Here is an 11,981-nt window from a genome sequence, read left to right as displayed (position 1 = left end):
GACTCTTTGCAGGCTAATTGGAGTCATGTGTTTGCCCTAGCCTGGAGCAGCCTGTGCTCTGGTCAGTTAGGGAACAGAAAACTGCTTCTCCAGTGGTCAGTAGCTCTGCCCTCGCTCCTCTCTGATAGCCCTCTAGCTTGGAGGAAGATGGGAGGCTGCTGCTGCTGCTCCTCCAGCAACACCGCTGGCTGGGCCAGGCCACCCCCTTCTCTGTTACCTGGTTGCTGGCTGGTGGACACCCACCCCTACCCCCCTGGAAACTTCCATTACTGCTGTTCCTGCTGCAGCCCCTTGGCGAGGCCTGCTGGCTCGCTCCCCAGAGGAGGGGAGTGAAGGGCCCCAGCCGTTGCTGCTGTGGACACCACCACCTGAGTGGGGTCCTTCCTGCCTGGTCACTAGATTGCCTGCTGGAGCTGCTGTTGTTGCCTGGGAGCTGCTGGAGCCTCGAGGAGGAGGAAGAAGAGGACTGTCCGCTGCTGAGGGAGCGCGCAGAGACTCTGCAGACCACTGTGGAGGGGGCCTTTAAGACTGAGTAACTTTTGAACTATGCTCTTGTGGTGGGGGGTCTTGACTGTGTTTGTGGGGATATAAGGGGTGTGGTGTGGAGCCTCTCCCCTCCCCTACACCACCCCCACTGGCTGCTTATCATCTGCCTCAGCTCCTGCCTCTGGGACTCAACTGCTTGCCTGGCTTGCCACACCCTTTTGGTGCCATTTGGGTCTGAAGCAGCAGCCAGCAAACGTTGACATTGCCTTTTTTTTTGCAAGCGCACGTGGGTGCACATAGCCCCCCTCCCTCGGGACTGACCCTCCCCCCCTTCCCTGCAGCAGTCTCCTTCTCTCCCCCCCACCCCCTTGCAGCTCTTTGCCCTCCATTTCTGTCCTAGCCCCTCAGCAGCTTCAGTTTGCCTGCCCCAGCTTTTTCCCTCTGCAGTTTTTGCTTGTTTGTTTGCCCTGCCCCAGCATCTGAAGCTAGCCCCTTGGTTTCCCTGCCCTACCTTCAGCCTGGTTGTTCACCCCCCCCCCCCCCCCCGCGGCCCCCTACCCTGACTGGCCCCTTGCTCTGTGCACCCATGCCTCCTCCCATGCGCTTGTGCCCCTCCCCTGTTTCAGTTCACTGCATACCGCCCTCCCATGCTATTATAACTCTCCCTCCCCTAGTGCAGCTAGGGGAGCTGGAATTTCTTCCTGAGTTGGTGACTGACACCCCTCCACCCCACCCAGTCTTTGCCTTCGTAGGCCGCCTCTATTTAGCCCCCTGCTTCTGGCGCCCTCCTCCCCTGCCTAGAGCCTAGTGGAGAGGAGTGGTTGACCTGTTTCATTGAGCATTGCCTGAGCATTGCCTGGCCACCACGGATGTCCTCCGGGAGATTGTCAGCCATCGCTCTCTGATGGACGTCTGGCAAGACTACCACCCGGACAATGTCTCAACGTTCACCTTTGACCGTGTGGAGGCCCATTGGTTGCTCCACTCCTGGTTGGATTTCATATACCTATCACGCCGTCACCTTTCACGGGCCCACTCCTCCAACATCCGGCCGGCCCTGTTCTCGGATCACCACCTGGCGACTGTGACTGCCTCTCTGTGTGGAGAGGCCGAGGCTGGCCTATTGGCATTTTAATAACAGCTTGTTGGAGGATGTGGGCTTTGTGTCGTCCTTCCGGGAGTTCTGGCTGGCCTGGCTAGGATAGAGGTGCGTCTTTCCCTTGGCGCGGCACTGGTGGGATGTGGGGAAGGTGCGCGCCCGGCTCTTCTGCCGCGACTACACCCTGGGCGCTAGCTGACGGAGGGATGCGACAATAGAGCAGTTGGAACGGGGGGTCTTAGAGCTGGAAAGGCATCTGGCTGCTAGCCCCAAGAATCCACCCCTCTGCGGAGTGTGCCGGGAGAAGTGGGAGGAGCTCCGGGCCCTTGAGGACTATTGGGCCCGGGGCGCCTTTGTTTGATCCTGCATCCATCTCCTTCGGGAGATGGATCACGGCTCCCGCTTCTTCTACGCCCTGGAGAAAAGGAGGGGGGCCAAGAAGCACATCACCTGCCTCCTGGCAGAGGACGGCACCCCCCTCACGGATCCAGCAGAGATGTGCGGTAGGGCCAGGGCCTTCTATGTGGGCCTTTTCTCCCAGGATCCGACCGATCCTAATGCTTGCAGAGTGCTCTGGGATGGACTCCCGACAGTCAGTGCGGGCGCCCGACAGCAGCTAGAGCTGCCTCTCACTCTGGCTGCGTTCTCGGAAGCCCTCCGCTGCATGCCCACTAATAAATCCCTGGGCATGGGCTGGCTGACTGTGGAGTTCTACCATGTGTTCTGGGACATCCTCGGCCCAGACCTAGTCACCATCTGGGCTGAGTCCTTGGAGAGCAGGGTCCTCCCCCTGTCGTGCAGGCGAGCCATGCTTGCCTTGCTCCCAAAGAAGGGGGGCCCCTGCGACCTTTGGAATTGGCGTCCCGTCTCGCTTCTCAGCACGGACTACAAAGTTGTAGCGACAACCATCTTGCTGCAGCTACGGTCCGTTCTGGCAGACGTGGTCCACCCCGACCAGATGGACACCATCCCGGGCCGTACCATCTTTGACAATCTGTATTTGGTCCGGGATATCTTGGAGCTTGGGTGTAGGAATAATCTGTCGTTCGCCCTTCTGTCCCTGGATCAGGAGAAGGTGTTCGATAGGCTGCACCACGGGTATCTCCTGAGCACTCTGCGAGCATTTGGCTTCAGACCCCAGTTTGTGGGTTTTCTCCGGGTGTTGTGCACCTCCGCGGAGTGTCTGGTCAGGCTCAACTGGACCCTGACCGAGCAGGTCAGCTTCGGGCGGGGAGTACGGCAGTGGTGCCCTCTCTCAGGCCAGCTGTATGCTCCAGTGATCGAGCCCTTCCTCTGTCTCCTCTGCTGGAGGTTGACGGGGTTGGTGCTGCTGGAGCCGGAGTTGCGGCTGGTCCTGTCGGCATACGCTGCCGATGTGCTCCTTGTGCCCGGGTGTCTTGGTGTGGGTGGAGGCTTGCCAGGTTATCTACTTGGCGGCCTCCTCTGCCCGGGTCAGCTGGGTCAAGAGCTCTGGCCTGGTGGTCGGGAATGGGTGGCAGGTGAGCTTCCTCCTTCCCGCACTTCAGGCCATCCGGTGGAGCATGGGTCCACTGCTCTGTCTCGGCGTTTACCTTTCTGCCACGGATCCGTCTCTGCCAGAGAACTGGCAAGGTTTAGAGGGCAGGGTGGTAGAGCGGCTCCGGAGATGGACAGGACTTCTCCGGTGCCTCTCCCTCCGAGGGAGGACACTGGTGCTCAATCAGCTAGGCCTGTTCATGCTCTGGCAGCGGCTCAACACACTGGTCCCGGCCCCGGATTTCCTGGCTAACCTCCGAAATCAGTTCTGGAGTTCTTCTGGCCAGGACTGTACTGGGTCTCTGCAGGAGTCCTCCACCTGCCCCTGGAGGAGGGAGGACAGGGCCTGAAGTGCCCGCACACTCAGGTCCACGACTTCCGCCTCCAGGCCCTGCAGAGGCTCCTTTATAGTGCAGGTAGTCTGGCGTGGAGCGTACTGGCGCACACCTTCCTGCACCGCTTCCGAGAGCTCAGATACGACTGGCAGCTCCTTTATCTCCATCCGAGAGATCTTCCACGAGACCTCCTCCGGACCTGGAAACTGCTCTCGGCGACCAGGTCTGTGGCAGCCACTGAGGGGGCGGATCTCCTTGTGGAGCTCCAGCTACACAACCCCCAGCTCCATGTGCAGGTGGCGGAGTCCCCCTCAGTGCGCCAGCGGTTGGTCCTGGAGGAAGTCACCAGAGTCGGAGACCTCCTGAACTACGACCGGGGAGACTGGCTGGATCCCCTGATGGCGCATGGGGCTCTCCAGGCCTCATACTCCCCGGTGCGTACTTCAGGAGGCAAGGGCCGCTTTACCGTCCACAGCTCGGGTTTTCCTCGACTGGGTCGTGCGAGAGGGCATGCCCCACCCACCCTCCACCCCAGGCCCTTTGGACCTTTTCATCAAGCCCCTGCCCTGTGGACGTTCCCTGCCATCCCCGTCCCTTTACCGTGAGCTGGCTGCACAAGTTGCAACTGCCTCGGTTCTGGACTGCGCCGAGAAAACATCTGTACACGCTTGTGCTCCACACCCTTCACTTCCTCACCCTTGCATCCCGTCCCGACACGAAGTCGCGGGACCTTCTGCCATCTCTGGAGGGTGAGGAGCCCCGGTGGGCCATCCTATATTCCACCCTGGTCCCAAGGCCTGCTGGGGACATCAGCTGGCAGCTCCTTCACAGAGTCTTGAGCACGGGTGTGTACTTGGCTCAGTTCATTCCCCTCCCACACACCTGCCCCTTTTGTGGCATGAGGGAGACCCTGGCACACGTTTACCTGGAGTGTGCCAGGTTGCAGCCCCTATTCCCACTCCTCTTGGACATCATGTTATATTTTTGGTTGCACTTTTCCCCTCACCTGTTCATCTACGCACTCCCCATCCGTGGCCTCACAAAGTCGCAGGACCTCCTTGTCAACATTCTCCTAGCCCTGGCCAAAATGACCATCAACAAAACCAGGGAGAGGAGGTTGGCCAATGGGGGATTCCTTCGCCTGTGGGGCCGATTTTCGCTTCTCAGTCCATTCACGTATCTGGGCGGCATCCGCTGGCTCCCTTGACACCTTCGAGGAGCAGTGGGCACTGTCCGGGGTTTTCTGCTTGGTGTCCCCGTCAGGTTCCCTTTGTTCAGCTCTGTGACCTCACTCCCGATCCTGTTATCTCATTAGGTGTCACACGGAATTATTTGGTTTCCTGGACCTGTGGATCCTCCCCTTAGGCTGGTGGGAGGTCCTTTAGCAGTGGGCGGGCTTTACTTGCCCACTTCCTGGACACCAACAGGACTACTCTACTGTACCCAACTGGCCTGGGTCTATCACAAAGAGAAAAAAATTTAGTTCATCCTCAGAATAGGTTTGGAGCCACTCAGCCATTAAATTAAGTGCAAGTTTAAAACATTGAGTGTGGAGAACTTCTACCATCATTCAGTTGTTTTGAGGCCATAGCCCCTCACGCATCTCAAGACAGACCAGAACAAATTAGTGAAATCAGTTTTAGGGTTTTTATACTGGTGCATTGTAAAATCTGAGGACTTCCCAGGTTACTTGGATTGGCATTCGGAGGTATCTGATGGTCTTGTTGGAGTCTAATGTTCTTTCTTTTCCTTCATTCTTTTCTTTTTTCTTGTATTTGTAGGATGATATAGTTATAAATTTAAGCTTTTCCATCAAAACAAGAATTAATCAGGAGGGTTATGATGCATGGTGACCTAAAAGTGGTCAAGCTCTGGATCATTATAATCTTTTCTGAAAGTTCATTCCACATCTGGATCCCCTAGACCAGGGGTGGACAAACTTTTTGGGCCAAGGGCCACATTTGGGTGGGAAATTGCATGCTGGGGGAGGGGGTTGGGGTGTGTGTGTGGGGGGGTGCGGTGTGCAGGAACGGGCTCAGGGCAAGGGATTGGGGCAAAGGAGGGGTCCAGGATGTATGAGGGGGCTCAGGAAAGGGGGTGGGGTGCAGGAGGGGTTCAGCACCGCTTATCTAAAGTGGCTCTGGGGTGGCAGCGGTGCACACCGGGGCCAGGGCAGGCTCCCTGCATGCTTGCCCTGGCCCCATGCAGCGTCTCTCTGGGAAGCGGCCAGCACCACATCCCCCTGGGGGGAGGGTGGAGTGCACACAGCTCCACGCGCTGCCCTTGCCATGCCTCCAGGTTCCCCGTTTCCGGCCAATGGGAGTTGCGGGGGGCGGTGCCTGGAGGCAAGGGCAGTGCATGGAGCTCTTTCCCCACCTCCCCCCATGGGGGGCAATCCCACGGGCCAGATCCAAAGCCCTGAGGGGCCTGATCCGGCCCATGGGCCATAGTTTGCCCAACCCTGCCCTAGACTGAAGGTGCCTTGTCTTTTGAGTTGCATGGTTTGTTCTGAACGTTATAATCTCTGTTGTCCCTGAGGAATGCATCTTGGATGGCAGTTTGTAGATGCTCTTGCATTCTTCTAAGTAGCTAGGATCTGATCTATTAATGGCCTTAAAGATCAGGACCAAGGCCTTGATCTGACAGTGGAAGACTGGAAGAGAGTTGAGGGACCAGAGCAAAGGGAATGATGCACTCAGAGTGTCTTAACTTGTTAAAGAGGTGGGCCGCCTCTATGTATCAGCTGGAGCCTGTCCATTATTTTTACATCAGTTTAGATATAGCAAATTACAATAATCCTCTCTGGAGGTAACATACTCAGATTACCATGATCAAGTTATCTTATGGGAGGAAAGAGCAAAGTTTGCTAGTAGGATGGAGATGAAAAACAGGCCTTTTTCCCCATTTCTTTAATTTAAAAAAAATAAAATAAAATCACTGACCGTACCAGATCATCCAGGCTCAGTGATGAGGCAGAAAAATAACAGATGCTTTACCCAACTTTGTCAAACTGGATGCATATTTTCAAAGAAAGAAAAGTGTCCCATGTAGTTTCTAGAAAAAGCAGCAGCAGTGGCTTTCAGTGGGCTGATGCTGTGTTTTGATTTATAAGCCTTGAAAGGTTTGGGATGTAGCTGAGATAGTGTCTCTGAACCAGTGACATATTATTTCAGTTAATATCAGCAGAGGTGTTTGAGCTGGTGTTCCTTCAATATAACTGAGATTTGCTGGCAAGCCTCATGTCATTGGAAGAGGAGCTTATGCTCTCACTGTATTTAATTGATCTCGTTTACCTTTTGCAGAAAAAGATAAATGATGGTTTAGATGAGCAATTACAGCTACAACTATTGGTCCTGAAAAGAAATGACTTGAGTTATTGAAGTGCTGTGCTGCCTATGCCTTGTCTATCTAATAATGCAAATTGTGGAGATATAGCCATAATCATGAAGACAGGGTCTTTCAGTGGTCTTTCACATATACTGTGTCCTTGTCTGAAGCCCAGCTGAGAGGCATCCAGGATGTTAGCACATGCCACTTCCTCACAGATTTTTGCCTGAGAGTCTGAGGTTGAAGAAAAGGTCATAGTTGGAATGGTCTTCTGGATCAAGTATTCAATTTCTGACGATCAGGTGAAGTTAGTTTTTCAGGGAGATTCTCTGAAACAAGGCTGCGATGGTTTCTTTTACGAGTGAAAGGCATTGATCGTTTCTATTAGGTGCTTTTCCCAGCCGGCACAATTATTGAATTATTTCACATATGGTAGCTCTGATCTTTTCCAGAGTTTCTTGAGATTCACCAGTGCAATGGAGCCAAACTCTGGGAATGGGTAATGTAGTTTGGTCAAGTAGATCTAATCTACGTGGATTTCAGTAAAGCATTTGATACAGTTCCACGTGGGAAATTATTAGTTGGGATTAATACGAGAATCGAAAGATTGGTAAGGCACTGGTTAAAGGAGAGACTGCAATAGGTATACTGAAAGGAGAATTGTCAGGCTGGAGAGAGCTTACTAGCGCAATTTCTCAAGGATCGGTCATGGGACCCAATCTTATTTAACATTTTCTTTCATGACCGTGGCACAAAAAGTGGGTGTGCGCTAATAAAGTTTGCAGATGACATAAAGTTGGGAGGTATTGTCAGTATGGAGGAGGACTGGAATATCATACAAAAAAATTTTGACCTTGAAAACTGATGTAATAGAAATTGGATGAAATTTAATAATGCAGAGTGCAAGGTCAAGCACTTACGGGCTTACAACAAGAATTTTTGCTATAAGCTGGGGACAGATCAGTTGGAAGCGACAGAGGACAACGAGAGACCTGGGTGCATTGGTCAATCATGGGATGACTATAAGCTGCCTATGTGATGCGGCCGTGAAAAAGGCTAAGACAGTCCTAGGATGCATCAGATGTGGTATTTCCAGTAGAATTAGGGAAGTGTTATTACTAAGGCTATTACTTCGTAGTAAGGCTACAGTTTTGTCATGAAGGTCGCAGAAGTCACGGAATTCGTGACTTCAGCCCTGGCGGCTGGGAACTGCAGGGTCCTGCTGCCTCCTGCAGTGGCAGGGAGCTGTAAGGTACCCCACCGCCTGAGGCAGCAGGCACCCAAGCTTGCAGCCGCCATAGGCAGGTGGGTACCCCAGAGCTCCCGGCTGCTGCGAAGGACACGGGGATCCTGGCAGCTCCCCACTGCAGCGGTGGCAGGGGAATTCCCAGAGTGCTCCCTATCGCTGGGGAAAGGGCAGGGGAACCCTGGAGCTCTGAGCCCCCCCATATGGTGGGGCCCCAGAGCTCCCAGCCATCCCGCAGCTGCCCAGTCCCTTCCCATTTTATCATGGACAGGTCACAGGTAATAAAGAAAAATTCATGGCAGTCCATGACCTGTCCCTGACTTTTATTAAAAATATCCATGACAAAACCTTAGCCTTAGTTATTACCATTATACAAGGCACTGGTGACAACTGATCTGGAATACTATGTGCAATTCTGCTCTCCGTTCTTCAAGAAAAGTGAATGCCAAATTGAACAGGTGCAGAGCAGGGCTGCTAGGATGATCAGAGGAATGGAGAAGACTCAGAGCTTGTTTGCTATGTGGAACAGCTACATTGGCCATGATTTTGGTGCTGTGATAGTGGAAAAGAAGAATGCTTTAGTTTCTTTACTGTGATGGTGTAGTCCTGTGAACAGTTTTTTGTGCTATTGGCAGATGAATTCAGGTCCAGTTTTGTACTACTTTCATTGTAATCCTCTGCCTATACATTTTTTCCACAGCAGTTCATCTGAGCTATGATGGTCTATGGTGGCTTGGGGCCAAAGTGTCAACTGTAATGGTCGTCAAGTCATGGTACTTATTGGGAACTTTACTTTGTAGGTGGGTGCCTTGTTTTCCCAGGATGAGTTGAAAATTGAATCATCAAATATTTTCAAGGATGAACCAGCCTTGATTGCTTCCCTAGTAAAATGAAGGAAAGGCCCTGATTTTCGTTAGGATGTGGCAGTTGCTGGCCCAAAAAAGTAAATGTGATTTCTCCCATACTGGAAATTGGTCCCGAGTGTATTTGGCTAAGTGTGAGAGTTGGGGATGGTGTGAAAGCATCCAGTGGTTCCCCCGTAAACTAAAAGATCACACACTAATACTGGTGTTTACTTATATGGAAGTTGAAGTTGCTGAGTATGACCACCCTTGAGGTTCCAGAACCCTCCTGGCCAGCGGATCTATTATGTTTTTCCAGGAAGTTTCCAGGATTTTCATCTGAAGAGTCTAGACCACCAAGAGGCCTAGCTTTTTTTTTTTCCCTCACAGATTAGATGGGTGCACTCAAATATTACTGTTTCTGTAGTGCAGTGTCCCCTGCATCTGAGGTTAGTGGGATTAGGATGGCTATTCTGCCTACTTATTTATTCTTTCTAACTCATTGGATCTTTCTTGGCTTTCAGTATATTGTAATGACTACATAAGGATTAGATGTGCTAGAGTAGGGTTGGAAGTGGCATTGAACCAGGTCTGTGGTGCAGGCAAGATCAGGTTTTAAGGATCAGATTTTGAATGGTGGTTGTTTTTGTTGATGGCTGACCTTGTATTCATCAGCAGAAGCCTGACTTTCTCTCAGTTTCTCTGTGTCTCCATCCCAGTGACAGCAGGAATTGGTAAAGTTAGGAACAGTTGGTTTCCAGATTTTTCAACAGGCCTTGTATTCCAGTTGTTAAAATTCTGAGTGTTTGACATTGATGTGCTGGCCTCTCATGGAAAAGGTTTGCATGGTGGAATTGATCTGTGGAACCAAGCACACAAACCTTGCACATTTTTATGTGGAATTGTTCCAGCTGGTGAATAGCCTGGTTAATTTGGGCTGCCTCCAACCTGAAACAGTCCAGAAGTTGATACAGAATGTAGTTGCCCACCTATTAAATGGCGCTTCACAATAAGCGTACATACAGCAACACTGCTGCTCAGTCGATTAGTTTTCTTTTGGCTTCCATGTTGTATTTTAGTTATTTAACAAATAATGCCCTAAATGTAATGAAACTTGGCCATCTGAGAAATCTGTATGTCTGTGTGATTACTGCAGCTGTCATCTATAATGAAGCTTGAGTGAGATACTGCTTGGTTTAAGTGGGTGGAGACTACTAATGAAGTATTCTGTTACTGGTCTTCTCTGGAAGTTATTTTACCTCTAGATCCACTGGAACCTGGTTTTGTTTAACCATGTAGGTGTGCTGCAAATCTTAGTGTGTCAGGTTTTTAGCTCAACAGGGGACATAAGCCCAGGATCCTTGTCTGATGCCTTTTTAATCTAATGGTTTGGTGTGTACTTAATTGCCAGTTCCATTGATTTCCAGAGTGCTCTGCAAGAGAAGAAGGTACTTGGCCAAACTATATGGATGGCTCTCTTGTGGTTGAGGCAGTTTTGGTTCCCAAGCAGCCTGAACCTGTCAATCTGCCAACCAAGGACCTTGCATCTGCTTCTGGATCTGCTGTTGCAGGATGAAGAGAAGATTCTGTACCCAGATCTGAATTCCCTTGATCTCACAGTTAGGCTGCTGGATGGATGTTGGAAGTAGAGCATTTGTGCTCTTTACCTGTTCAGAATATTTTAGTGAACAGTAGAAAGTCTCTTTGAGGTGCTCACCTGGTGAAATGGACAAGGTTTTCTTGTGGGTGTCATCAGAAGTCCCTGATTCCACAAGAAACTTTGGTGCTGGAGATTTTAGACTACTTTCTGGGCTTGAAGCAGAGTAACCTTTCACTGAGCTGAGAAACAGTCCATCTGGTAGTTTTTTATGCACACCATCCGCCTATAGAAGGTCACAGTGTCTTTTCTTATCCAATTGTAATCAGATTTTGAAGAGCCTGGCCTAAGGTGTTTCCAGCTGTTTAAAAAAAAACCCAGTCCCACCATGGGACCTTAACTTAGTACTTTTGGCCCTGATTGGGCCTCTGTTTGAGCTGATGGCAGTCTGTTCCCTGTTACTTTTCAATGAAAACATCCTTTCTGGTTGCCTTTACATCTGTGAGGATGGTAGAGAGAGAGACCCACCCATTTATTTTTTATTTATTTAAATATTTAAATTGTAAGCTTTATTTTTTAAATAAAATTCTGTTCAACCCTGGAAGACAGAAACTAAAAAGTGTTTTTAAGATAAAATCTTGAGCAGAGTAGAAACCAATGAAAGGACCTCTGCAGAGTACCTGAAACAGTAGCTCTTAAAAGGAGTGAACCCAGTTAGGGCTCTGTGGACTCCATGATGCCTGGGAAAATTGGCATTTTTCAAGGTGTTCTAGAACTCTGCATTTTGGCCACAGAATTTTTCATTTTGATGCAACAAAACATCCAGCCTTTATATGTCTCTTTCTCCCTGCCCTGCAGTTGCCTCTTGCACTTCAGTTTTTCCTGCCTAAAAGGTAATAAATTTGGGTTGTAGTGCATGCTTCCTGGTGGAGCTGTGCAACAGGGATCAGAGAGTTAGGGCTAGAGTCCAGCTTGTAGTCAGGGAATATGGATCCAGAAATGCAGATTGGTGAACTAGGCTGTCTGTAGAAAAGCAGAGTGGCTGAGGCCCCAGGGAAATGAGCTGCTGAATCTGTATACAAGTTATCCTCTTCCCTGGAATGCTTAAAGGAAAGAGTTACTTTTGTCAAGGCGCCTGGACAACATCTTGGGAGCAGAGGCCTGGGGATTGTAGCTGGCCTCCTTGGAGATCATAACAAAAATTCCCATCTTTGAAAATAATCACTGACATATTTTATTGGTATTTTTAATTACGAATCATAGGTGAGGGTGTCTGTGAATGGGAGTTAAGGGTTACAGTACTCTTCTCTCTGTGAGTATTCAGCCACAATTGAGATCAGAGGTACTCAAGCTGAAGCTGTCTCAGTATAAATGAGAGGAATCCTGCTCAGAGGGCCTTTGTTTTGGAACTTGCTTCCCACTTTGGTCTGCCAGAGTCCAAGTTTGTTAACATTGTGGGCACACTTCAAAACCATCTTCTGTCTCTTTTCTGATGTCGGGGATGGGGTAGACTGCACGGATATGATATGGGCAG

General features: G+C 50.6%; 1 protein-coding gene across 4 annotated transcripts in view; it reads left to right on the top strand.

Annotated features, from left to right (window-relative positions):
* The window catches only part of DYRK1A (dual specificity tyrosine phosphorylation regulated kinase 1A), a 133,377-nt gene that overhangs the window by 82,046 nt on the left and 39,350 nt on the right, over positions 1-11,981 (top strand). The gene's annotated exons all lie outside the window — the stretch shown is intronic.

Source organism: Lepidochelys kempii, chromosome 1, assembly GCF_965140265.1.
Source record: "Lepidochelys kempii isolate rLepKem1 chromosome 1, rLepKem1.hap2, whole genome shotgun sequence".
NCBI lineage: Eukaryota > Metazoa > Chordata > Testudines > Cheloniidae > Lepidochelys > Lepidochelys kempii.
The sequence above is the reverse complement of the archived record's forward strand: the minus strand, read 5'-3'. Positions and strand labels throughout refer to the sequence as shown.